The following is a 23,693-nucleotide window of genomic DNA, read 5'->3' on the forward strand; positions in this document are numbered from 1 at the left end:
GTAATGATAAGGTTATGCAGTGTCTGGCACTGGTAAGGTCATGCAGTGTCTGGTAATGGTAAGGTCATTCAGTGTCTGGTACTGGTAAGCTCATGCAGTGTCTGGTAATGGTAAGGTCATGCAGTGTCTGGCACTGGTAAGGTCATGCAGTGTCTGGTAATGGTAAGTTATGAAGTGTCTGGTAATGGTAAGGTCATGCAGTGTCTGGTAATGGTAAGGTCATGCAGTGTCTGGTACTGGTAAGGTCATGCAATGTCTGATAACGGTAAGGTCATGCAGTATCTGGTAATGGTAAGGTCATGCAGTGTCTGGTACTGGTAAGGTCATGCAGTGTCTAGTACTGGTAAGGTCATGCAGTGTCTGGTAATGGTAAGGTTATGCAATGTCTGGTACTGGTAAGGTCATGCAGTGTCTGGTACTGGTAAGGTCATGCAGTGTCTGGTAATGGTAAGGTCATGCAGTGTCTGGTACTGGTAAGGTCATGCAATGTCTGGTAATGGTAAGGTCATGCAATATCTGGTAATGGTAAGGTCATGCAGTGTCTGGTACTGGTAAGGTCATGCAGTGTCTGGTACTGGTAAGGTCATGCAGTGTCTGGTAATGGTAAGGTCATGCAGTCTGGGGAATGGAAAGGGTCTGCAGTCTGGGGGAATGGTAAGGGCATGCAGTGTCTGGTGCTGGTAAGGTCATGCAGTTTCTGGTAATGGTAAGGTTATGCAGTGTCTGGTAATGGTAAGGTCATACAGTGTCTGGTACTGTTAAGGTCATGCAATGTCTGGTAATGGTAAGGTCATGCAGTGTCTGGTACTGGTAAGGTCATGCAGTCTGGGGAATGGTAAGGTCATGCAGTCTGGGGAATGGTAAGGTCATGCAGTTTGGGGAATGGTAAGGTCATGTAGTGTCTGGTAATGGTAAGGTCATGCAGTGTATGGTAATGGTAAGGTCATGCAGTGTCTGGTACTGGTAAGGTCATGCAGTGTTTGGTAATGGTAAGGTCATGCAGTCTGGGGAATGGTAAGGTCATGCAGTGTCTGGTAATGGTAAGGTCATGCAGTCTGGGGAATGGTAAGGTTATGCAGTCTTTGGAATGGTAAGGTCATGCAGTCTGGGGAATGGTAAGGTCATGCAGTCTGGGGGTAATCATGCAGTAAGGTAAGGTCATGCAGTCTGGGGAAAGGTAAGGTCATGCAGTCTGGGGAATGGTAAGTTCATGCAGTCTGGGGTAAGGTGGTAAGGTCATGCAGTCTGGGGTAATCATGCATTCTGTAAGGTAAGGTCATGCAGTCTGGGGAATGGTAAGTTCATGCAGTCTGGGGAAAGGTAAGGTTATGCAGTCTGGGGAATGGTAAGGTCATGCAGTCTGGGGAATGGTAAGGTCATGCATTCTGGGGAATGGTAAGGTCATGCAGTCTGGGGAATGGTAAGGTCATGCATTCTGGGGAAAGGTAAGGTCATGCAGTCTGGGGAATGGTAAGGTCATGCAGTCTGGGGAATGGTAAGGTCATGCAGTCTGGGGAATGGTAAGGTCATGCAGTCTGGGGAATGGTAAGGTCATGCAGTCTGGGGAATGGTAAGGTCATGCATTCTGGGGAATGGTAAGGTCATGCATTCTGGGGAATGGTAAGGTCATGCAGTCTGGGGAATGGTAAGGTCATGCAGTCTGGGAAATGGTAAGGTCATGCAGTCTGGGGAATGGTAAGGTCATGCAGTCTGGGGAATGGAAAGGTCATGCAGTCTGGGGAATGGTAAGTTCATGCAGTCTGGGGAAAGGTAAGGTTATGCAGTGTCTGGTAATGGTAAGGTCATGCAGTCTGGGGAATGGTAAGGTCATGCAGTCTGGGGAATGGTAAGGTCATGCAGTCTGGGGAATGGTAAGGTCATGCATTCTGGGGAATGGTAAGGTCATGCATTCTGGGGAATGGTAAGGTCATGCAGTCTGGGGAATGGTAAGGTCATGCAGTCTGGGGAATGGTAAAGTCATGCAGTCTGGGGAATGGTAAGGTCATGCAGCCTGGGAATGGTAAGTTCATGCAGTCTGGTTAAAGGTAAGGTCATGCAGTCTGGGGAATGGTAAGGTCATGCAGTCTGGGGAATGGTAAGGTCATGCAGTCTGGGGAATGGTAAGGTCATGCATTCTGGGGAATGGTAAGGTCATGCAGTGTGGGGAATGGTAAGGTCATGCATTCTGGGGAATGGTAAGGTCATGCAGTCTGGGGAATGGTAAGGACATGCAGTCTGGGGAATGGTAAGGTCATACCGTCCGGAGAATGGTAAGGTCATGCAGTCTGGGGAATGGTAAGGTCATGCAGTCTGGGGAATGGTAAGGTCATGCAGTCTGGATAATGGTAAGGTCATGCAGTCTGGGGAATGGTAAGGTCATGCAGTCTGGGGAATGGTAAGGTCATGCAGTCTGGGGAATGGTAAGGTCATGCAGTCTGGAGAATGGTAAGGTCATGCAGTCTGGGGAGTGGTAAGGTCATGCAGTCTGGGGAATGGTAGGGTCATGCAGTCTGGAGAATGGTAAGGTCATGCAGTCTGGGGAATGGTAAGGTCATGCAGTCTGGGGAATGGTAAGGTCATGCAGTCTGGGGAATGGTAAGGTCATGCATTCTGGGGAATGGTAAGGTCATGCAGTCTGGGGAATGGTAAGGTCATGCAGTCTGGTGAATGGTAAGGTCATGCAGTCTAGGGAATGGTAAGGTCATGCAGTCTGGGGAATGGTAAGGTAATGCAGTCTAGGGAATGGTTAGGTCATGCAGTCTGGAGAATGGTAAGGTCATGCAGTCTGGGGAATGGGAGGAAGCGAGGTTTCACTGAAGGAGGAGGTTAGTGTCAATTCATGCCACCAAGATCAAGGTCGCTCCTGCTATTATACAAAAGTTTGCCAGATACCAAGTTAAAGACGTCTGTATTATAAAAAAAAAAACAACGTTTCGCCCAGTGAGATCTTTATCCATATTCCCCTTGACGAAGCCACATAGTTTTAGCTCTGTGTGCATGAACGTCCTACGTGTAAGATCACTGCATCACCTTTCATTCAGTCTGAGGCGCAGTTGAAGCCTCACCACTAAGCCAGGCTGCCTTCTCACACTACATGTCACCACTAAGCCAGGCTGCCTTCTCACACTACATGTCACCACTAAGCCAGGCTGCCTTCTCACACTACATGTCACCACTAAGCCAGGCTGCCTTCTCACACTACATGTCACCACTAAGCAAGGCTGCCTTCTCACACTACATGTCACCACTAAGCCAGGCTGCCTTCTCACACTACATGTCACCACTAAGCCAGGCTGCCTTCTCACACTACATGTCACCACTAAGCCAGGCTGCCTTCTCAGTCACCACTAAGCTGCCTTCTCACACTACATGTCACCACTAAGCAAGGCTGCCTTCTCACACTACATGTCACCACTAAGCAAGGCTGCCTTCTCACACTACATGTCACCACTAAGCAAGGCTGCCTTCTCACACTACATGTCACCACTAAGCAAGGCTGCCTTCTCACACTACATGTCACCACTAAGCAAGGCTGCCTTCTCACACTACATGTCACCACTAAGCAAGGCTGCCTTCTCACACTACATGTCACCACTAAGCAAGGCTGCCTTCTCACACTACATGTCACCACTAAGCAAGGCTGCCTTCTCACACTACATGTCACCACTAAGCCAGGCTGCCTTCTCACACTACATGTCACCACTAAGCCAGGCTGCCTTCTCACACTACATGTCACCACTAAGCAAGGCTGCCTTCTCACACTACATGTCACCACTAAGCAAGGCTGCCTTCTCACACTACATGTCACCACTAAGCAAGGCTGCCTTCTCACACTACATGTCACCACTAAGCCAGGCTGCCTTCTCACACTACATGTCACCACTAAGCAAGGCTGCCTTCTCACACTACATGTCACCACTAAGCTGCCTTCTCACACTACATGTCACCACTAAGCAAGGCTGCCTTCTCACACTACATGTCACCACTAAGCAAGGCTGCCTTCTCACACTACATGTCACCACTAAGCAACACTACATGGCTGCCTTCTCACACTACATGTCACCACTAAGCAAGGCTGCCTTCTCACACTACATGTCACCACTAAGCAAGGCTGCCTTCTCACACTACATGTCACCACTAAGCCAGGCTGCCTTCTCACACTACATGTCACCACTAAGCAAGGCTGCCTTCTCACACTACATGTCACCACTAAGCAAGGCTGCCTTCTCACACTACATGTCACCACTAAGCAAGGCTGCCTTCTCACACTACATGTCACCACTAAGCAAGGCTGCCTTCTCACACTACATGTCACCACTAAGCAAGGCTGCCTTCTCACACTACATGTCACCACTAAGCCAGGCTGCCTTCTCACACTACATGTCACCACTAAGCAAGGCTGCCTTCTCACACTACATGTCACCACTAAGCAAGGCTGCCTTCTCACACTACATGTCACCACTAAGCAAGGCTGCCTTCTCACACTACATGTCACCACTAAGCCAGGCTGCCTTCTCACACTACATGTCACCACTAAGCCAGGCTGCCTTCTCACACTACATGTCACCACTAAGCAAGGCTGCCTTCTCACACTACATGTCACCACTAAGCAAGGCTGCCTTCTCACACTACATGTCACCACTAAGCAAGGCTGCCTTCTCACACTACATGTCACCACTAAGCCAGGCTGCCTTCTCACACTACATGTCACCACTAAGCCAGGCTGCCTTCTCACACTACATGTCACCACTAAGCCAGGCTGCCTTCTCACACTACATGTCACCACTAAGCCAGGCTGCCTTCTCACACTACATGTCACCACTAAGCCAGGCTGCCTTCTCACACTACATGTCACCACTAAGCAAGGCTGCCTTCTCACACTACATGTCACCACTAAGCCAGGCTGCCTTCTCACACTACATGTCACCACTAAGCAAGGCTGCCTTCTCACACTACATGTCACCACTAAGCCAGGCTGCCTTCTCACACTACATGTCACCACTAAGCCAGGCTGCCTTCTCACACTACATGTCACCACTAAGCAAGGCTGCCTTCTCACACTACATGTCACCACTAAGCCAGGCTGCCTTCTCACACTACATGTCACCACTAAGCAAGGCTGCCTTCTCACACTACATGTCACCACTAAGCCAGGCTGCCTTCTCACAGTACATGTCACCACTAAGCAAGGCTGCCTTCTCACACTACATGTCACCACTAAGCAAGGCTGCCTTCTCACACTACATGTCACCACTAAGCCAGGCTGCCTTCTCACACTACATGTCACCACTAAGTCACCACTAAGCAAGGCTGCCTTCTCACACTACATGTCACCACTAAGCAAGGCTGCCTTCTCACACTACATGTCACCACTAAGCCAGGCTGCCTTCTCACACTACATGTCACCACTAAGCCAGGCTGCCTTCCTACACTACATGTCACCACTAAGCCAGGCTGCCTTCTCACAGTACATGTCACCACTAAGCAAGGCTGCCTTCTCACACTACATGTCACCACTAAGCAAGGCTGCCTTCTCACACTACATGTCACCACTAAGCCAGGCTGCCTTCTCACACTACATGTCACCACTAAGTCAGGCTGCCTTCTCACACTACATGTCACCACTAAGCCAGGCTGCCTTCTCACACTACATGTCACCACTAAGCAAGGCTGCCTTCTCACACTACATGTCACCACTAAGCAAGGCTGCCTTCTCACACTACATGTCACCACTAAGCCAGGCTGCCTTCTCACACTACATGTCACCACTAAGCCAGGCTGCCTTCTCACACTACATGTCACCACTAAGCCAGGCTGCCTTCTCACACTACATGTCACCACTAAGCCAGGCTGCCTTCTCACACTACATGTCACCACTAAGCCAGGCTGCCTTCTCACACTACATGTCACCACTAAGCCAGGCTGCCTTCTCACACTACATGTCACCACTAAGCAAGGCTGCCTTCTCACACTACATGTCACCACTAAGCAAGGCTGCCTTCTCACACTACATGTCACCACTAAGCCAGGCTGCCTTCTCACACTACATGTCACCACTAAGTCAGGCTGCCTTCTCACACTACATGTCACCACTAAGCCAGGCTGCCTTCTCACACTACATGTCACCACTAAGCAAGGCTGCCTTCTCACACTACATGTCACCACTAAGCAAGGCTGCCTTCTCACACTACATGTCACCACTAAGCCAGGCTGCCTTCTCACACTACATGTCACCACTAAGCCAGGCTGCCTTCTCACACTACATGTCACCACTAAGCCAGGCTGCCTTCTCACACTACATGTCACCACTAAGCAAGGCTGCCTTCTCACACTACATGTCACCACTAAGCAAGGCTGCCTTCTCACACTACATGTCACCACTAAGTCAGGCTGCCTTCTCACACTACATGTCACCACTAAGCCAGGCTGCCTTCTCACACTACATGTCACCACTAAGCAAGGCTGCCTTCTCACACTACATGTCACCACTAAGCAAGGCTGCCTTCTCACACTACATGTCACCACTAAGCAAGGCTGCCTTCTCACACTACATGTCACCACTAAGCCAGGCTGCCTTCTCACACTACATGTCACCACTAAGCAAGGCTGCCTTCTCACACTACATGTCACCACTAAGTAAGGCTGCCTTCTCACACTACATGTCACCACTAAGCAAGGCTGCCTTCTCACACTACATGTCACCACTAAGCAAGGCTGCCTTCTCACACTACATGTCACCACTAAGCAAGGCTGCCTTCTCACACTACATGTCTTCAACATTTCCAAGTGTCCAGAACCGGATGTGATAGACATTATAGAGAAAGTTCCTTGGCTCGGCACTCAGTGCTTTTCTTGTGACTCCAGGAGATCAAAGAAGACCTTATGCATTAAACACTCATAATAATAATAATAATAATAATAATAATAATAATAATAATAATAATAATAATAATAATAATAATAATCTTTATTTCTACAAGTAGTTGATACAACTTATACAGAACATAGGTAACACCTATGACATGCTCAGAAAGCCCCTTGTAATACATTTCGGGCAAATTAGGTTAACTGTGTCCCCAGGATGCGACCCACATCAGTCGGCTAACACCCAGGTACCTATTTACTGCTAGGTGAACAGGGACAGCAGGTGTTTTAAGGTAACACGCCCAATGTTTCCATGTCAGCTCCTGACACTGGTGATTATTATATATATCACAGACTGCCGTCACCTGGTCCAGGGCAACACAGGCGCTGCCATCCCTCAACATTCCTGCAAGGATTCTCACTCCTACTTCCCTGCTGCTCCCCTCCTCTTCCTTGCCCCTCCCCTCCTCTTCCTTGCCCATCCCCTCCTCTTCCTTGCCCATCTCCTCCTCTTCCTTGCCCCTCCCCTCCTCTTCCTTGCCCCTCCCGTCCTCTTTCTTGCTCCGTCCCTCCCTCCCTGTCTCTCTCACCCCGTCAGCACTAGTGGCCCAGTGACCGAGTCTTCCGGGTTGGTTGCTTCTCCAGCACTGGATATGATCGTATGGAAACTCTTCATTTTCAAAATATTTCGATGCATCACAAAAGCCAAATTTCTCGTCCTTGGTAGCGCAGTTTCAAATATAAATTTAGCTGTACTTTAATTTTGTCGAGTGTAATGATAGGAAACGAAATGTTTATGTGGGTAGAGGATTAATCAAGATTAAACGAATGCTGAGTGTGCTAAATGTTTAGATGTTGGGGCAGGGGAAGAGGGGGTAGGGTAGAGGAAGTGGTGGTTGGGCAGGGGAAGAGGTGGTAGGGGAGGAAAGAGGTGGATGTGATGTGGCTTCCTGTAAGGTCAGGAAGGGGGCTGAAAGACCTTCCTGCTTCCAGATAGAGAAATTTAAGTCCGATTGTAAATTGCGTTACAGTCAATGTACATTGTGTCAAAGCTACCACCTCCGTTATTACCTGTGAAGGAGAGTAGCACTTTATGAGGATCACTGACCACCCTGGTCGTGGGGGTTGCAGACGCTGGAGGTAGCTGGAGGCGGTGGTCAGCCGGGAGTAGGTCAAGCAGGTGGGAGGGGAGGTGTATTGGGAGCTTGGCTCCCACTTCACTGCCAGTAGCAAACAAACAGCGGCCCTGAAAGAACGTTGCAAAGTGAGTTGCCTTGGTGTTATGCTGCGGTTATTACACCTCAGCTCACTCTTGTTATTACTCGTGGCAGACTGAGCCACCTTAAGATACATTCCGGACTCAGGACTCCACTTCTACAAGAACACGCTAGTTACACAATCCAACTGTTTGTCCTTCGTGTTACAAAGGAATTATTTGCCTAATGCTGTTAACAAAACCTGTTTTTGAGTGTCAAGATCCCCCCAGTAAGCAGAGTCATGGTTCCTCAAGGTCGTACTCAATGTTCCATCTCGTAGTGGTAAACACATTTATATTATTATTTGTATAACGTATTTATGAGTATGCAGATTTGTGAGTCTTTTATGGGGATGGCATAAGAGTGTTGTGCCAGATATGTGGTTTTATATTCTCGCCAACAAATTAAACACAGAAGAGGAGTCTCCTGATTATATAAGATATTAGTCCCAATTTCTGAAACGATAGCGTAGTAAAGTGAGAGATGTCTGTTAATAAAACACAACATCCGCCTCATGGAATTTTATTGAGAAAATATTGCATCCAAAAGGAATTTTATCAATTCTAGTGAGGAATGATAAAGTCCCTGGTGAATGAAGCTTTTTTTCACTAAAATTCCATAAGCCGTATGTTGTGTTATTAACACATCTGTCGGTATATAATACCCCAGTGATATAGTGAGGCGTCTGTGTGGAGACTTCAATGCTGTGGCAGGATAGTGATCCGCCCTCCATCAACCAGGCTCCCTCCCTCCCTCCATCAACCAGGCTCCCTCCCTCCCTCCCTCCATCAACCAGGCTCTCTCCCTCCCTCCCTCCATCAACCAGGCTCTGTCCCTCCCTCCCTCCATCAACCAGGCTCTCTCCCTCCCTCCCTCAATCAACCAGGCTCCCTCCCTCCCTCCATCCATCAACCAGTGTGTACCAAACATCAACAAACACAAAATACCTCAAGTGTTCACTTATGTTCTACATTATCATTTACATGTCCATCCTAATGCAATGGCAACTTAAATAATATATATATATATATATATATATATATATATATATATATATATATATATATATATATATATATATATATATATATATATAATACTATGGATGGATGAAAGCATAAGTGACCTTGCTCAGATACTTTCCATAAGTTATGTACATAAAGTCTCAGACAATATTTACATATATAAACACTAGGTTGCGTCACATTGGGAGGTGTGGAGGCTCCTTGTTACACTAGGTTACGTCACATTGGGAGGTGTGGAGGCTCCTTGTTACACTAGGTTACGTCACACTGGGAGGTGTGGAGGCTCCTTGTTACACTAGGTTACGTCACACTGGGAGGTGTGGAGGCTCCTTGTTACACTAGGTTACGTCACACTGGGAGGTGTGGAGGCTCCTTGTTACACTAGGTTACGTCACACTGGGAGGTGTGGAGGCTCCTTGTTACACTAGGTTGCGTCACACTGGGAGGTGTGGAGGCTCCTTGTTACACTAGGTTACGTCACACTGGGAGGTGTGGAGGCTCCTTGTTACACTAGGTTACGTCACACTGGGAGGTGTGGAGGCTCCTTGTTACACTAGGTTACGTCACACTGGGAGGTGTGGAGGCTCCTTGTTACACTAGGTTGCGTCACACTGGGAGGTGTGGAGGCTCCTTGTTACACTAGGTTGCGTCACACTGGGAGGTGTGGAGGCTCCTTGTTACACTAGGTTGCGTCACACTGGGAGGTGTGGAGGCTCCTTGTTACACTAGGTTGCGTCACACTGGGAGGTGTGGAGGCTCCTTGTTACACTAGGTTGTGTCACACTGGGAGGTGTGGAGGCTCCTTGTTACACTAGGTTACGTCACACTGGGAGGTGTGGAGGCTCCTTGTTACACTAGGTTGCGTCACACTGGGAGGTGTGGAGGCTCCTTGTTACACTAGGTTACGTCACACTGGGAGGTGTGGAGGCTCCTTGTTACACTAGGTTGCGTCACACTGGGAGGTGTGGAGGCTCCTTGTTACACTAGGTTGCGTCACACTGGGAGGTGTGGAGGCTCCTTGTTACACTAGGTTGCGTCACACTGGGAGGTGTGGAGGCTCCTTGTTACACTAGGTTACGTCACACTGGGAGGTGTGGAGGCTCCTTGTTACACTAGGTTGTGTCACACTGGGAGGTGTGGAGGCTCCTTGTTACACTAGGTTGCGTCACACTGGAAGGTGTGGAGGCTCCTTGTTACACTAGGTTGCGTCACACTGGGAGGTGTGGAGGCTCCTTGTTACACTAGGTTACGTCACACTGGGAGGTGTGGAGGCTCCTTGTTACACTAGGTTGCGTCACACTGGGAGGTGTGGAGGCTCCTTGTTACACTAGGTTACGTCACACTGGGAGGTGTGGAGGCTCCTTGTTACACTAGGTTGTGTCACACTGGGAGGTGTGGAGGCTCCTTGTTACACTAGGTTACGTCACACTGGGAGGTGTGGAGGCTCCTTGTTACACTAGGTTGCGTCACACTGGGAGGTGTGGAGGCTCCTTGTTACACTAGGTTACGTCACACTGGGAGGTGTGGAGGCTCCTTGTTACACTAGGTTGCGTCACACTGGGAGGTGTGGAGGCTCCTTGTTACACTAGGTTACGTCACACTGGGAGGTGTGGAGGCTCCTTGTTACACTAGGTTGCGTCACACTGGGAGGTGTGGAGGCTCCTTGTTACACTAGGTTACGTCACACTGGGAGGTGTGGAGGCTCCTTGTTACACTAGGTTGCGTCACACTGGGAGGTGTGGAGGCTCCTTGTTACACTAGGTTGTGTCACACTGGGAGGTGTGGAGGCTCCTTGTTACACTAGGTTACGTCACACTGGGAGGTGTGGAGGCTCCTTGTTACACTAGGTTGCGTCACACTGGGAGGTGTGGAGGCTCCTTGTTACACTAGGTTACGTCACACTGGGAGGTGTGGAGGCTCCTTGTTACACTAGGTTGCGTCACACTGGGAGGTGTGGAGGCTCCTTGTTACACTAGGTTGCGTCACACTGGGAGGTGTGGAGGCTCCTTGTTACACTAGGTTACGTCACACTGGGAGGTGTGGAGGCTCCTTGTTACACTAGGTTACGTCACACTGGGAGGTGTGGAGGCTCCTTGTTACACTAGGTTGCGTCACACTGGGAGGTGTGGAGGCTCCTTGTTACACTAGGTTGCGTCACACTGGGAGGTGTGGAGGCTCCTTGTTACACTAGGTTACGTCACACTGGGAGGTGTGGAGGCTCCTTGTTACACTAGGTTACGTCACACTGGGAGGTGTGGAGGCTCCTTGTTACACTAGGTTGCGTCACACTGGGAGGTGTGCAGGCTCCTTGTTACACTAGGTTGTGTCACACTGGGAGGTGTGGAGGCTCCTTGTTACACTAGGTTACGTCACACTGGGAGGTGTGGAGGCTCCTTGTTACACTAGGTTGTGTCACGTCTCCTTGTTACACTGGGTCAGGGAGGTGTGGAGGCTCCTTGTTACACTAGGTTGTGTCACACTGGGAGGTGTGGAGGCTCCTTGTTACACTAGGTTACGTCACACTGGGAGGTGTGGAGGCTCCTTGTTACACTAGGTTACGTCACACTGGGAGGTGTGGAGGCTCCTTGTTACACTAGGTTGCGTCACACTGGGAGGTGTGGAGGCTCCTTGTTACACTAGGTTACGTCACACTGGGAGGTGTGGAGGCTCCTTGTTACACTAGGTTACGTCACACTGGGAGGTGTGGAGGCTCCTTGTTACACTAGGTTGCGTCACACTGGGAGGTGTGGAGGCTCCTTGTTACACTAGGTTACGTCACACTGGGAGGTGTGGAGGCTCCTTGTTACACTAGGTTGCGTCACACTGGGAGGTGTGGAGGCTCCTTGTTACACTAGGTTACGTCACACTGGGAGGTGTGGAGGCTCCTTGTTACACTAGGTTACGTCACACTGGGAGGTGTGGAGGCTCCTTGTTACACTAGGTTACGTCACACTGGGAGGTGTGGAGGCTCCTTGTTACACTAGGTTACGTCACACTGGGAGGTGTGGAGGCTCCTTGTTACACTAGGTTACGTCACACTGGGAGGTGTGGAGGCTCCTTGTTACACTAGGTTGCGTCACACTGGGAGGTGTGGAGGCTCCTTGTTACACTAGGTTACGTCACACTGGGAGGTGTGGAGGCTCCTTGTTACACTAGGTTGCGTCACACTGGGAGGTGTGGAGGCTCCTTGTTACACTAGGTTACGTCACACTGGGAGGTGTGGAGGCTCCTTGTTACACTAGGTTGCGTCACACTGGGAGGTGTGGAGGCTCCTTGTTACACTAGGTTACGTCACACTGGGAGGTGTGGAGGCTCCTTGTTACACTAGGTTGCGTCACACTGGGAGGTGTGGAGGCTCCTTGTTACACTAGGTTGCGTCACACTGGGAGGTGTGGAGGCTCCTTGTTACACTAGGTTACGTCACACTGGGAGGTGTGGAGGCTCCTTGTTACACTAGGTTGCGTCACACTGGGAGGTGTGGAGGCTCCTTGTTACACTAGGTTACGTCACACTGGGAGGTGTGGAGGCTCCTTGTTACACTAGGTTACGTCACACTGGGAGGTGTGGAGGCTCCTTGTTACACTAGGTTGCGTCACACTGGGAGGTGTGGAGGCTCCTTGTTACACTAGGTTACGTCACACTGGGAGGTGTGGAGGCTCCTTGTTACACTAGGTTACGTCACACTGGGAGGTGTGGAGGCTCCTTGTTACACTAGGTTACGTCACACTGGGAGGTGTGGAGGCTCCTTGTTACACTAGGTTGCGTCACACTGGGAGGTGTGGAGGCTCCTTGTTACACTAGGTTACGTCACACTGGGAGGTGTGGAGGCTCCTTGTTACACTAGGTTGCGTCACACTGGGAGGTGTGGAGGCTCCTTGTTACACTAGGTTACGTCACACTGGGAGGTGTGGAGGCTCCTTGTTACACTAGGTTGCGTCACACTGGGAGGTGTGGAGGCTCCTTGTTACACTAGGTTACGTCACACTGGGAGGTGTGGAGGCTCCTTGTTACACTAGGTTACGTCACACTGGGAGGTGTGGAGGCTCCTTGTTACACTAGGTTGCGTCACACTGGGAGATGTGGAGGCTCCTTGTTACACTAGGTTACGTCACACTGGGAGGTGTGGAGGCTCCTTGTTACACTAGGTTGCGTCACACTGGGAGGTGTGGAGGCTCCTTGTTACACTAGGTTACGTCACACTGGGAGGTGTGGAGGCTCCTTGTTACACTAGGTTGTGTCACACTGGGAGGTGTGGAGGCTCCTTGTTACACTAGGTTGCGTCACACTGGGAGGTGTGGAGGCTCCTTGTTACACTAGGTTACGTCACACTGGGAGGTGTGGAGGCTCCTTGTTACACTAGGTTGCGTCACACTGGGAGGTGTGGAGGCTCCTTGTTACACTAGGTTGCGTCACACTGGGAGGTGTGGAGGCTCCTTGTTACACTAGGTTACGTCACACTGGGAGGTGTGGAGGCTCCTTGTTACACTAGGTTACGTCACACTGGGAGGTGTGGAGGCTCCTTGTTACACTAGGTTGTGTCACACTGGGAGGTGTGGAGGCTCCTTGTTACACTAGGTTGCGTCACACTGGGAGGTGTGGAGGCTCCTTGTTACACTAGGTTGCGTCACACTGGGAGGTGTGGAGGCTCCTTGTTACACTAGGTTACGTCACACTGGGAGGTGTGGAGGCTCCTTGTTACACTAGGTTGCGTCACACTGGGAGGTGTGGAGGCTCCTTGTTACACTAGGTTGCGTCACACTGGGAGGTGTGGAGGCTCCTTGTTACACTAGGTTGCGTCACACTGGGAGGTGTGGAGGCTCCTTGTTACACTAGGTTACGTCACACTGGGAGGTGTGGAGGCTCCTTGTTACACTAGGTTGCGTCACACTGGGAGGTGTGGAGGCTCCTTGTTACACTAGGTTACGTCACACTGGGAGGTGTGGAGGCTCCTTGTTACACTAGGTTACGTCACACTGGGAGGTGTGGAGGCTCCTTGTTACACTAGGTTACGTCACACTGGGAGGTGTGGAGGCTCATTGTTACACTAGGTTACGTCACACTGGGAGGTGTGGAGGCTCCTTGTTACACTAGGTTGCGTCACACTTGGGAGGTGTGGAGGCTCCTTGTTACACTAGGTTGCGTCACACTGGGAGGTGTGGAGGCTCCTTGTTACACTAGGTTGCGTCACACTGGGAGGTGTGGAGGCTCCTTGTTACACTAGGTTACGTCACACTGGGAGGTGTGGAGGCTCCTTGTTACACTAGGTTGCGTCACACTGGGAGGTGTGGAGGCTCCTTGTTACACTAGGTTACGTCACACTGGGAGGTGTGGAGGCTCCTTGTTACACTAGGTTACGTCACACTGGGAGGTGTGGAGGCTCCTTGTTACACTAGGTTACGTCACACTGGGAGGTGTGGAGGCTCCTTGTTACACTAGGTTGCGTCACACTGGGAGGTGTGGAGGCTCCTTGTTACACTAGGTTACGTCACACTGGGAGGTGTGGAGGCTCCTTGTTACACTAGGTTGCGTCACACTGGGAGGTGTGGAGGCTCCTTGTTACACTAGGTTACGTCACACTGGGAGGTGTGGAGGCTCCTTGTTACACTAGGTTGCGTCACACTGGGAGGTGTGGAGGCTCCTTGTTACACTAGGTTACGTCACACTGGGAGGTGTGGAGGCTCCTTGTTACACTAGGTTACGTCACACTGGGAGGTGTGGAGGCTCCTTGTTACACTAGGTTGCGTCACACTGGGAGGTGTGGAGGCTCCTTGTTACACTAGGTTGCGTCACACTGGGAGGTGTGGAGGCTCCTTGTTACACTAGGTTGCGTCACACTGGGAGGTGTGGAGGCTCCTTGTTACACTAGGTTACGTCACACTGGGAGGTGTGGAGGCTCCTTGTTACACTAGGTTGTGTCACACTGGGAGGTGTGGAGGCTCCTTGTTACACTAGGTTACGTCACACTGGGAGGTGTGGAGGCTCCTTGTTACACTAGGTTGTGTCACACTGGGAGGTGTGGAGGCTCCTTGTTACACTAGGTTGCGTCACACTGGGAGGTGTGGAGGCTCCTTGTTACACTAGGTTGTGTCACACTGGGAGGTGTGGAGGCTCCTTGTTACACTAGGTTGCGTCACACTGGGAGGTGTGGAGGCTCCTTGTTACACTAGGTTACGTCACACTGGGAGGTGTGGAGGCTCCTTGTTACACTAGGTTACGTCACACTGGGAGGTGTGGAGGCTCCTTGTTACACTAGGTTGCGTCACACTGGGAGGTGTGGAGGCTCCTTGTTACACTAGGTTACGTCACACTGGGAGGTGTGGAGGCTCCTTGTTACATGCACCATCTCAATAACTATTATGAACAAACTGTAAATTCATGTAAATTTGTCTACTTACACAGTACACATCATGGGGAGCATATAAACCCTGCTACACATCATGGGGAGAATATAAACCCTGTTACACATCATGGGGAGCATATAAACCCTGCTACACATCATGGGGAGAATATAAACCCTGTTACACATCATGGGGAGAATATAAACCCTGTTACACATCATGGGGAGAATATACACCCTGTTACACATCATGGGGAGAATATAAACCCTGTTACACATCATGGGGAGAATATAAACCCTGTTACACATCATGGGGAGAATATAAACCCTGTTACACATCATGGGGAGAATATAAACCCTGTTACACATCATGGGGAGAATATAAACCCTGTTACACATCATGGGGAGAATATAAACCCTGTTACACATCATGGGGAGAATATAAACCCTGTTACACATCATGGGGAGCATATAAACCCTGTTACACATCATGGGGAGAATATAAACCCTGTTACACATCATGGGGAGCATATAAACCCTGTTACACATCATGGGGAGAATATAAACCCTGTTACACATCATGGGGAGCATATAAACCCTGTTACACATCATGGGGAGAATATAAACCCTGTTACACATCATGGGGAGCATATAAACCCTGTTACACATCATGGGGAGAATATAAACCCTGTTACACATCATGGGGAGCATATGAACCCTGTTGCACATCATGGGGAGCATATAAACCCTGTTTGCCAACTATTCTTCCAGAAGAATGAATAGTTGATATTACGATTGACTGTATTTGTTAATGTTTCCTTGCTAGCGTGTGGTTTATGTTGTGTGGCGGTGGTTTATGTTGTGTGGCGGTGGTTTATGTTGTGTGGCGGTGGTTTATGTTGTGTGGCGGTGGTTTATGTTGTGTGGCGGTGGTTTATGTTGTGTGGCGGTGGTTTATGTTGTATGGTGGTGGTTTATGTTGTGTGGCGGTGGTTTATGTTGTGTGGTGGTGGTTTATGTTGTGTGGTGGTGGTTTATGTTGTGTGGCGGTGGTTTATGTTGTGTGGCGGTGGTTTATGTTGTGTGGCGGTGGTTTATGTTGTGTGGCGGTGGTTTATGTTGTGTGGCGGTGGTTTATGTTGTATGGTGGTGGTTTATGTTGTGTGGCGGTGGTTTATGTTGTGTGGCGGTGGTTTATGTTGTATGGTGGTGGTTTATGTTGTGTGGCGGTGGTTTATGTTGTGTGGCGGTGGTTTATGTTGTGTGGCGGTGGTTTATGTTGTATGGTGGTGGTTTATGTTGTGTGGCGGTGGTTTATGTTGTGTGGCGGTGGTTTATGTTGTGTGGCGGTGGTTTATGTTGTGTGGCGGTGGTTTATGTTGTGTGGCGGTGGTTTATGTTGTGTGGCGGTGGTTTATGTTGTATGGTGGTGGTTTATGTTGTGTGGCGGTGGTTTATGTTGTATGGTGGTGGTTTATGTTGTGTGGTGGTGGTTTATGTTGTGTGGTGGTGGTTTATGTTGTGTGGTGGTGGTTTATGTTGTGTGGTGGTGGTTTATGTTGTGTGGCGGTGGTTTATGTTGTATGGTGGTGGTTTATGTTGTGTGGCGGTGGTTTATGTTGTATGGTGGTGGTTTATGTTGTGTGGCGGTGGTTTATGTTGTATGGTGGTGGTTTATGTTGTGTGGCGGTGGTTTATGTTGTGTTGTGGTAGTTTATGTTGTGTGGTGGTGGTTTATGTTGAGTGGTGGTGGTTTATGTTGTGTGGCGGTGGTTTATGTTGTGTGGTGGTGGTTTATGTTGTGTGGTGGTGGTTTATGTTGTGTGGTGGTGGTTTATGTTGTGTGGTGGTGGTTTATGTTGTGTGATGGTGGTTTATGTTGTGTGGTGGTGGTTTATGTTGTGTGGCGGTGGTTTATGTTGTGTGGTGATGGTTTATGTTGTGTGGTGGTGGTTATGTTGTGTGGCGGTGGTTTATGTTGTGTTGTGATGGTTTATGTTGTGTGGCGGTAGTTTATGTTGTGTGGTAATGGTTTATGTTGTGTGGTGGTGGTTTATGTTGTATGGTGGTGGTTTATGTTGTGTGGTGATGGTTTATGTTGTGTGGTGGTGGTTTATGTTGTGTGGTGATGGTTTATGTTGTGTGGTGGTGGTTTATGTTGTGTGGTGATGGTTTATGTTGTGTGATGGTGGTTTATGTTGTGTGATGGTGGTTTATATTGTTAAGGTGGTTTATGCTGTATGATGGTGGTTTATAGTGTGATAGTGGTTTTGTTGTGTGATAGTGGTTTATATTGTGTGGTGGTGGTTTATGTTACTACGGTTTATGTTGTGACGTGAAGGTTTATTGGACACGTGACAACTTATGTTAAGTGATGATTTATACACAAATAACCCGCATATAGGAAAGAGAAACGTATGACGATGTTTAGGACAGACTTGGACCATTAACCACATAGAAGCGGGAAGGGAAGAGAGCCAGTATGTATACGACAGAGGGAAGGGAAGAGAGCCAGTATGTATACGACAGAGGGAAGGGAAGAGAGCCAGTATGTATACGACAGAGGGAAGGGAAGAGAGCCAGTATGTATACGACAGAGGGAAGGGAAGAGAGCCAGTATGTATACGACAGAGGGAAGGGAAGAGAGCCAGTATGTATACGACAGAGGGGAGGGAAGAGAGCCAGTATGTATACGACAGAGGGAAGGGAAGAGAGCCAGTATGTATACGACAGAGGGAAGGGAAGAGAGCCAGTATGTATACGACAGAGGGAAGGGAAGAGAGCCAGTATGTATACGACAGAGGGAAGGGAAGAGAGCCAGTATGTATACGACAGAGGGAAGGGAAGAGAGCCAGTATGTATACGACAGAGGGAAGGGAAGAGAGCCAGTATGTATACGACAGAGGGAAGGGAAGAGAGCCAGTATGTATACGACAGAGGGAAGGGAAGAGAGCCAGTATGTATACGACAGAGGGAAGGGAAGAGAGCCAGTATGTATACGACAGAGGGAAGGGAAGAGAGCCAGTATGTATACGACAGAGGGAAGGGAAGAGAGCCAGTATGTATACGACAGAGGGAAGGGAAGAGAGCCAGTATGTATACGACAGAGGGAAGGGAAGAGAGCCAGTATGTATACGACAGAGGGAAGGGAAGAGAGCCAGTATGTATACGACAGAGGGAAGGGAAGAGAGCCAGTATGTATACGACAGAGGGAAGGGAAGAGAGCCAGTATGTATACGACAGAGGGAAGGGAAGAGAGCCAGTATGTATACGACAGAGGGAAGGGAAGAGAGCCAGTATGTATACGACAGAGGGAAGGGAAGAGAGCCAGTATGTATACGACAGAGGGAAGGGAAGAGAGCCAGTATGTATACGACAGAGGGAAGGGAAGAGAGCCAGTATGTATACGACAGAGGGAAGGGAAGAGAGCCAGTATGTATACGACAGAGGGAAGGGAAGAGAGCCAGTATGTATACGACAGAGGGAAGGGAAGAGAGCCAGTATGTATACGACAGAGGGAAGGGAAGAGAGCCAGTATGTATACGACAGAGGGAAGGGAAGAGAGCCAGTATGTATACGACAGAGGGAAGGGAAGAGAGCCAGTATGTATACGACAGAGGGAAGGGAAGAGAGCCAGTATGTATACGACAGAGGGAAGGGAAGAGAGCCAGTATGTATACGACAGAGGGAAGGGAAGAGAGCCAGTATGTATACGACAGAGGGAAGGGAAGAGAGCCAGTATGTATACGACAGAGGGAAGGGAAGAGAGCCAGTATGTATACGACAGAGGGAAGGGAAGAGAGCCAGTATGTATACGACAGAGGGAAGGGACTGGCAGAACGAGAGGAGGAAGTAGGACAATGTTGTGACGTGGTGGTTTATGTTGTGACGTGGTGGTTTATGTTGTGACGTGGTGGTTTATGTTGTGACGTGGTGGTTTATGTTGTGACGTGGTGGTTTATGTTGTGACGTGGTGGTTTATGTTGTGACGTGGTGGTTTATGTTGTGACGTGGTGGTTTATGTTGTGACGTGGTGGTTTATGTTGTGACGTGGTGGCTTATGTTGTGTCGTGGTGGTTTATGTTGGGACGTGGTTTATGTTGTGGAGTGGTTTATGGTGTGACGTGGGGGTTTATGTTGTGGCGTGGTGGTTTATGTTGGGACGTGGTTTATGTTGTGGAGTGGTTTATGTTGTGACGTGGTGGCTTATGTTGTGTCGTGGTGGTTTATGTTGGGACGTGGTTTATGTTGTGGAGTGGTTTATGGTGTGACGTGGGGGTTTATGTTGTGGCGTGGTGGTTTATGTTGGGACGTGGTTTATGTTGTGGAGTGGTTTATGGTGTGACGTGGTGGTTTATGTTGTGGCGGGGTGGTTTATGTTGTGGCGTGGTGGTTTATGTTGTGGCGTGGTGGTTTATGTTGTGGCGTGGTGGTTTATGTTGTGACGTGGTGGTTTATGTTGTGGCGTGGTGGTTTATGTTGTGACGTGGTGGTTTATGTTGTGGCGTGGTGGTTTATGTTGTGGCGTGGTGGTTTATGTTGTGACGTGGTGGTTTATGTTGTGGCGTGGTGGTTTATGTTGTGACGTGGTGGTTTATGTTGTGGCGTGGTGGTTTATGTTGGGAGGTGGTTTATGTTGTGGAGTGGTTTATGATGTGACGTGGTAGTTTATGTTGTAAAGTTGTGGTTTATATTGTGAGTGGGTAGTTTATATTGTGACGTGTTGGTTAATGTTGTGACGTGGTGGTATGTTGTGTAGTGATGGTTTATGTTGTGTAGTGATGGTTTATGTTGTGTAGTGATGGTTTATGTTGTGTAGTGATGGTTTATGTTGTGTAGTGATGGTTTATGTTGTGTAGTGATGGTTTATGTTGTGATGTTTTGATTTATGTTGTGACATGATGGTTTATGTTGTGACGTGATGGTTTGTTATGAAGTGATTTATTTTGTGACAGTGGTTTATGCTGTGACGTGATGGTTTATGATGTGCAGTGGTTTATGTTGTGACGTGGTGGTTTATGATGTGCAGTGGTTTATGTTGTGACGTGGTGGTTTATGATGTGCAGTGGTTTATGTTGTGACGTGGTGGTTTATGCTATGCAGTGGTGGTTTCTGTTGTGAAGTGATGGTTTATGTTGTGAAGTGGTGGTTTATGTTGTGAAACTTTGGTTTATGTTGTGAAATGGTGATTTATGTTGTGATGTGGTTTATGTTGTGACTCGATGGTTTACGTTGAGACGTGGTGATTTATGTAGTGAAGTGATGGTTTATGTGACGTGATGGTTTATGTGACGTGATGGTTTATGGTGTTCGTTTTGACGTGACGTGGTTGGGTCATTGTATGGTTTCATCTCTGATGTTTATGTTGTGATGTGATGGTTTATGTTGTGATGTGATGGTTTATGTTGTGATGTGATGGTTTATGTTGTGATGTGATGGCTTATGTTGTGACGTGATGGTTTATGTTGTGATGTGATGGTTTATGTTGTGATGTGATGGTTTATGTTGTGATGTGATGGTTTATGTTGTGACGTGATGGTTTATGTTGTGATGTGATGGTTTATGTTGTGACGTGATGGTTTATGTTGTGATGTGATGGTTTATGTTGTGACGTGATGGTTTATGTTGTGATGTGATGGTTTATGTTGTGATGTGATGGTTTATGTTGTGATGTGATGGTTTATGTTGTGATGTGATGGTTTATGTTGTGATGTGATGGTTTATGTTGTGACGTGATGGTTTATGTTGTGATATGAAGGCTTATGTTGTGACGTGATGGTTTATGTTGTGATGTGATGGTTTATGTTGTGATGTGATGGTTTATGTTGTGATGTGATGGTTTATGTTGTGACGTGATGGTTTATGTTGTGATGTGATGGTTTATGTTGTGATGTGATGGTTTATGTTGTGATGTGATGGTTTATGTTGTGACGTGATGGTTTATGTTGTGATGTGATGGTTTATGTTGTGATGTGATGGTTTATGTTGTGATGTGATGGTTTATGTTGTGATATGAAGGCTTATGTTGTGACGTGATGGTTTATGTTGTGATGTGATGGTTTATGTTGTGACGTGATGGTTTATGTTGTGATGTGATGGTTTATGTTGTGATGTGATGGTTTATGTTGTGATGTGATGGTTTATGTTGTGATGTGATGGTTTATGTTGTGATGTGATGGTTTATGTTGTGATGTGATGGTTTATGTTGTGACGTGATGGTTTATGTTGTGATGTGATGGTTTATGTTGTGATGTGATGGTTTATGTTGTGATGTGATGGTTTATGTTGTGATATGAAGGCTTATGTTGTGATGTGATGGTTTATGTTGTGATGTGATGGTTTATGTTGTGACGTGATGGTTTATGTTGTGATGTGATGGTTTATGTTGTGATGTGATGGTTTATGTTGTGATGTGATGGTTTATGTTGTGATGTGATGATTTATGTTGTGATGTGATGGTTTATGTTGTGACGTGATGGTTTATGTTGTGATGTGATGGTTTATGTTGTGATGTGATGGTTTATGTTGTGTCGTCATGGTTTATGTTGTGAAGTGATGGTTTATGTTGTGAAGTGGTGGTTTATATTGTGACGTGAAGGTTTATGTGAAGTGATGATTTATGTTGTGAAGTGATGGTTTATGTTGTGTCGTCATGGTTTATGTTGTGACGTGATTGTTTATGTTGTGACGTTATGTTGTTTTGACTTGACATGTTTGGGTCGTTATATAGTTTCATCTCTGATGTTTATGTCGTCCACCGGGTGTTGGTGTGTCCTCCTCTCCCTCGTCCCAGCTCCCCGTTATCTTCCTCGTCCCAGCTCCCCGTTATCTTCCTCGTCCCAGCTCCCCGTTATCTTCCTCGTCCCAGCTCCCCGTTATCTTCCTCGTCCCAGCTCCCCGTTATCTTCCTCGTCCCAGCTCCCCGTTATCTTCCTCGTCCCAGCTCCCCGTTATCTTCCTCGTCCCAGCTCCCCGTTATCTTCCTCGTCCCAGCTCCCCGTTATCTTCCTCGTCCCAGCTCCCCGTTATCTTCCTCGTCCCAGCTCCCCGTTATCTTCCTCGTCCCAGCTCCCCGTTATCTTCCTCGTCCCAGCTCCCCGTTATCTTCCTCGTCCCAGCTCCCCGTTATCTTCCTCGTCCCAGCTCCCCGTTATCTTCCTCGTCCTAGCTCCCCGTTATCTCCCTCGTCCCAGCTCCCCGTTATCTTCCTCACTATTCTAGGAAAATGGTGTTGACCTTTCCACTTAGTTCCTGTCATTCCTCACGGATGATCTCTGTGTTCCTCCCTCCTCGCATCTTATCACTTCCTCATTTTCATCACCTTCTTTGCTAAAACAGTTTCGCCTCTGTTTTGACACTGCTCTTGTTTCCCATTATAACTGTCAAGTTCTCTTCAGATCCTAGCAGACTAATTTCTAAATCTTTTTTCTATGTCCTTTGGCTCGTCGCTTTGACGTCTCTGCAGCTCTGCGTTTTAAGTTATCTATTCTCGGCTTTGGAACATAGCTTCCTTTGGCGTCTTGGCACTTCTTGGTCAGCCCATCTAACTTAAGCTGCATGGCAACCTCCACTTTTACCACACTCTTTAAGTACACTTCAATTAGGGCATCCTAAATACCTACACAATCTTCTTGGTAGTTTGATCTCTGTTTACAATCTTTCCTCTTCATAGTGCCACTCAAATAAGAGTCAATGCTTGGCACTTGCATGGTGGCTGCCTCCAAGTGGCTCGACACACTCTTTTATGCTAACGTAGAATTCTCTCATTGTGGAGACTTGCTGGTTATCTTGTTGATTATTATATTTAAAACTAGAGAGCTAGACGCTAAGGGGTAATACAGCGCCTGATGGAACTTCCACTGGTTACACTGACATTCTGTTTTTTTATTGTCGTCGTTTTCTTGCGTTCAGGTATTCCTACATTTCAACCATCGCTTTATTCTTCTCGCTGGCTCTTAGTTTTGCTTAGTTTGTCATGTCTCATCTGTTTTATTGTGTTCTGATGATGGATGAGACACATGTGCAACACTTGGGTATCTTTATTGGCAACAAATTTCTCCCGTGCAGGAGACTACCCATTTGAATGTGGAAGCGACTTTCATACGAGACTCACACAGGAGACTTTCATACAGGAGCAAAGCTCAGACTTCTCCATCGCAATTGTCCTCAAATATTTGTTAAGTTATACCATGAATTAAGTAAAGATCCTGG

At 48.2% G+C, this 23,693-nt stretch overlaps 1 protein-coding gene across 2 annotated transcripts in view; it reads left to right on the top strand.

The window, feature by feature from the left end:
- The first annotated feature begins 8,054 nt into the window (after positions 1-8,054).
- LOC128697602 (uncharacterized protein DDB_G0283697-like) overlaps positions 8,055-23,693 on the top strand; it is a 35,256-nt gene continuing 19,617 nt past the window's right edge. Inside the window, exon 1 of one of the 2 annotated variants that reach the window (XM_070099732.1) lies at positions 8,055-8,128. The gene's annotated coding sequence lies outside the window, so the exon portion shown is untranslated. The remainder of the gene's footprint in view (positions 8,129-23,693) is intronic. The other variant, XM_070099731.1, reaches the window with a different exon arrangement.

This window comes from Cherax quadricarinatus, chromosome 68 (assembly GCF_038502225.1).
Source record: "Cherax quadricarinatus isolate ZL_2023a chromosome 68, ASM3850222v1, whole genome shotgun sequence".
NCBI classification, from domain to species: Eukaryota; Metazoa; Arthropoda; class Malacostraca; order Decapoda; family Parastacidae; genus Cherax; species Cherax quadricarinatus.